The 4,897-nt window shown below is 35.8% G+C and overlaps 1 pseudogene; it reads right to left on the bottom strand.

Moving 5' to 3' along the window:
• Window positions 1–4,346: 4,346 nt before the first annotated feature.
• Window positions 4,347–4,465, bottom strand: LOC134379402 (5S ribosomal RNA; annotated as a pseudogene).
• Window positions 4,466–4,897: the final 432 nt, after the last annotated feature.

Below are 4,897 nucleotides of genomic sequence, written 5' to 3'. Positions count from 1 at the left end.
CTAGATGAACCCACAGGTGCATAAGGAGATAGATACAAAAATGTTCATTGTGCCATTGTTTGTAACAACGAAAGTTGAAAACACCATACATGTCTAAATGTGCCTAAATAGGAGAATGAATATATTATGAAAAAGTGATTAATGGATTCCACAAATATTTATTGAGCACCTGCCATATGCCAGTGTTGTTCTGGGTATTGGAGATATGAAAGTACTTCAGAAAGTTCATGGAAAAATAGAGTTGGAAGATAATACAAATCTTTCTATGAACTTTTCAATGTACACTTGTATATCAGTACCTTCACAGAGCTTACATGAATGAGGGGGGCAAGTGGGGGAGTGAGGGATGGGCAGAAGAAATAGACAATTTTTTAAAAATTAAAGAAAATGTGTTGTATAAGAGATAGTGACATGTGACATGAAGAAAAATCAAGCAGAGAATGAGGATGGCAGGGAGGTGAGGAAAGATCCCCCTGAGAAAGGGACATCCAAGCATGACTTGGCATGGCAAGGGAGCCAGTCATGCAGATAACTGGAGAAGAGCATTGGAAGCATGGAGAGCTACATTAGCAAAGACCTTGAGGCAGGATGGTTCCTGGCATGTTCGAGAAGCAGCAAGGGGTCAGGTGCCTGGGGCTGGGTAGGCCTGAGTCCACTTTGAAGACGACTGCTCTAGTCCAGGGGCAAACATTTATTGAGCACTCACAATATGCCAGGCACCATTCTAAGCATTTTACACATATTTTGTCATTTAATGCTCCTAGTCTTCTTCAGGAGGCACTAGGTTAGCCCCATTTCATAGATGAGGAAACTGAGTCACAGAGAGGGTTACTCCAGATCAGTAAATTGTGGTGACTGACTCTGCAGCAGACTCTCTTAGTCACTAGGTGGGCTGCCTCTTGCATTTATTCTCTCAGGACTGTCCCACCTAGTGCCACGTGTCTTTTCCACCTCTCAGGTTATACCTTGGGTCACCTATGGGCCTCATCCAATGTTGTCATCTAGAATTTGGGTACCTTTCTCCCCTGGAATCTGGGGGAGATGAGGTGGGACAGTACCTCCTGTCCCCAGCCTCCTTAACCTTTCCATCTGTCCAACACTAGCACAGCAGGGTGTACAGGTCTCAGCAAATTTTCTTGGTGAAGAGTTTAGGCAATTTCATAACGCAAGTTCACAAGTTGAACTTTCTCTTGAGTCTCAAAAAAAAAGGCAAATTAAGACTTAGGCCCTTTCAAGAAGGCCCCCCAAGCACTTTCCCTATTAAAAAAAAGCGTTAAGATAGCTCTTCTGTATTCTCCTCCTTTTAAGCCCCTCCTATGGAATCTTGGATACTCTGTTATCTGGGCATGAGCTTCAAAATTGATGAAATTCTTTCAGTTCACAATTTCTTTTGATTTGATGGTGGTGGTGATGTATTCCTCTTCTGCCACACGTTTATGATGTCACTCCATTTCTATTATAAATTAAACTTTTCTAAGCACACTTGGTCCCCATGTACCTATGACTGAAAGAAGCCAATTTTAAAAGAAAAGCATCTTAGGTTGCTTACGCTGTCTATGAACCCAAAAGCAAAGTTCTGCACACTTTAAAGTGAAGCTCAAGAGTGGCACCAGTAGTCGCTACAAAGCTGGGAAGCGAGTGACAAAGACAAGGTCCAGAGTGGTACTGTGTACTACCATTTGGGTGTAAAGACACTCTCCGCAAGGATACCTGAGACGCTGAGAGCAGTGGACATCTCTGGGGAGGTGAACTAGGGTATTATGGCTCAAGGGTAGGAGGAAGGGAAACTTACTTTTCACTCTTGACCTTTTGTACAATTAGACACTTGTAGGATTTGTTTGTTTTGTTTTGTTTTTTATCATTACACATAATGCATTTTCAAAAAAGTAATAAAAAACTGAAATTAACATTCTGGAGTTGAGCTACTGAAAATATTACAGTGATTTTTGGAACAGCCTATTCCAAAAGTTCTTAAATGTTGCAAAATACGCAGTACTCCCTTTGCTACAGTGCCTTTTGAGAAATGCAGTTTTTATGTTACACAACAGTGAAAAGAAAATGAAGGGGTAGGCTCGATGCATCGCGTGATAGGAATCCGACCCACACCACCCTTAACATCAAATGTTCCCCCCAAACACAACATTGGGGGGGAAAGATCCCCTTCTCATGTAAAAATATTTTTGTATGTTATTTTCTATAATAAAAATATAATATGGGAGATAGCAAACATTATATATAATTTGTTCTTAATATAATAAATGTTTTGATTTTTCTATGGGTAGGTGTGTTAAAAATGGGCAAAAATCAAGTTTTGATCATTTCTTGCAGTTCGTCTGAGGGAACATTTTTGGCTTCCTACTTTAATCCAAGCATGCACCATATCTACTGATCTGATGGTGTTTCATCAAGGTGTTATTTTCTTAAACAGCTGTTAATTCTTAATGATCCTTGATCTGTGTATTATAATGTTAAAAAGAATTCTGGGGTCAGTGAGCTTTGGAAAAGGATAGAGATCAACTCCTCAGCCATTGTCATTCTGGTTTCCTTTCATACTTCTTCCTTCCTTTGTGAGCCTTTCCTCCAGCCAAAATATTCTACCCTTTGTCCCCTGGTCCCACTTCCTGTCTTATATTTTCAGGGCCTTTATCTCTATTCCTTTAAGTTTTTCTTACTAAGGCTGAGAATTAAATTGTTTATCCAGACTTCTCTCAGTCTTAAATTTTTATTTTTGATAAGAATGTTAAAACCTTCTAGTGTAAGAAAGGCATCTTTTATATGGGAATTTTATCTTACTTACATCTATTTAATTCACTCATTTTTAATAATTATGTCTGGATTGCTTATAAAGATAAGACATTAAACAGCCAACTATCATGCTAAGTCATTCTTCTTGCTAACAAACTTTTGTTATATAGAGATAACATAAGCTTATTTTATCAGTAAATCTACGTAAGAAAAGTGGTGCACCTGTATTAGACACGATGTTGAAAACTCTGAAGACATGTCTGTTTTAATCAAACCAACAATATTTTCATTTATTAATGATTACTCAAGTCATGTGATCTTGAAAAAATTTGGGTCAGTTCTTAATAGGGTTCTTAATTTAATTTACCAATACCATTAAGAGACAGAAAAATTATCACACATATATATTATATGTACATTTAGGCATGCATAAATATTTAGACAGAAAGAGATCTTACAGTTTTCATTTTACAGTCTTAGCAATGTGTCAGGTAAAATAATACAAGCTCACTAACTTATTAAAGCTCAAGTGCTTTTACTAATATTGGTGGAAAAAACTAAAAAAATTTTTTTATTTGCCCTTATTTCCAAATACCTCTCTTCTTTCCTTTTTTTTTTTTTTTTTTTTTTTTTTTGAGTCATCTTCCTAAATTTGTTTTTTTTTTTGTTGTTGTTGTTGTTTTAAGAATAGTTATCAGGTCCTAGAGAAGACAAGGTAGAAAATTACTAAGAAAAAAAATTACAATTTGGATGGTCTTGCCTAGTCCATAATGAGTTGTGGAATGCAAGGCTCTTAACAATGGAAGCTCCAGGGATTCAGGGAGGACCAGGCAGCTGTCCAGGTTCTCCATGAGTCCATTCTTACATGGGGTTTAAATCCTCTTAAATGCCAATCTTGTTTCTCCAATTCAGCTGCATAGCACTGTTTATTAAATAGGTTTTGGTAGAGAAATTGGCTTGAACCAATCTTATGGAGCTCATTCAAATTGCATATCAGGGGCCAGCCTGTGGCTCACTCTGGAGAGTGCGGTGCTGATAACACCAAGGCCACAGGTTCAGATCCTATATAGGGATGGCTGGTTGGCTCACTGGCTAAGCATGGTGCTGACAACACCAAGCCAAGGGTTGAGATCCCCTTACAGGTCATCTTTTTAAAAAAAACAAAAAAAACCAAATTGCATATCAATTTCAGTACTGGCTGGCTTAGCATGAAAATCTGTCAAAACATTTCCTTGGTATTTAACTAATTCTTATTCCTGATGTGTGTAAGCAATTTTATGAAACCAATCAGTTTTATTACTATTATTATTATTAGAGTTCTGGGAGTTCTCACCTAGTCCAATGATATGATCAGATTTTTAGTAATTTTATCATCAGTGTACTTTGATATCAATGCTCAATTTCTTAGAACAATTTTTTTCTAATCTTAGCCAATCTGATCACACATAAAGTTCCTTTCATAAGATTCATCTTCCGTAAAACCTTCTACAATTTTCTTATTCATTCAGTTTTGTCCTATACTTCTCTTTTTTAACAACAACAATGAAAAATCCTCCTACCTTGTTTTATGTATATATATTTTATTTTTCTTTTTTTTTTAAAGCTTCCAGCACCTGGTATTCCCAAATAATTCACCATCCAAGAACTAACTGGACCCAACCCTGCTTAGCTTCCAAGATCAGATGAGATTGGGTGTGTTCAGGGTAGTATGACCACAGACCTTCATATCTTTTTATAAGCTTTTTACCAAAAACACTTTTTACTTTTCTTGTACAAACTGTATATAGAATTGTTTCTTTTATATCCAGTAATTTTAATTACACATATTGACTACAATTTTAATTTTTAGTAACCACAATTTCTAGTGAAGCAAACAATTTTTAAACTGTTTCATATCAGTATCTGTAGATAAAAAACATTTTTAATCTCTAGAAAAATGTTTCCTCAAATGTTTTATTAACAGATCTAAACATATTTAGCCTTTTTTATATGATATATACAAGATGTCAAAGTATGTAAGTTGAAGATTATGTTTAATGATTAATGTTTTAGTATTTAAACTTACTTATAAATAACTCAGATGTTTTGATTATCTATTACTTAATTTAATGTGACTTTAAGATTTTAAATTATTGAAAAGATTTTTGAAGCT

The sequence above is a fragment of the Cynocephalus volans genome, chromosome 5 (genome assembly GCF_027409185.1).
Source record: "Cynocephalus volans isolate mCynVol1 chromosome 5, mCynVol1.pri, whole genome shotgun sequence".
Lineage (NCBI taxonomy): Eukaryota > Metazoa > Chordata > Mammalia > Dermoptera > Cynocephalidae > Cynocephalus > Cynocephalus volans.
Note: the sequence above shows the minus strand (reverse complement) of the source record. Positions and strands in the feature narration are given on the sequence as shown.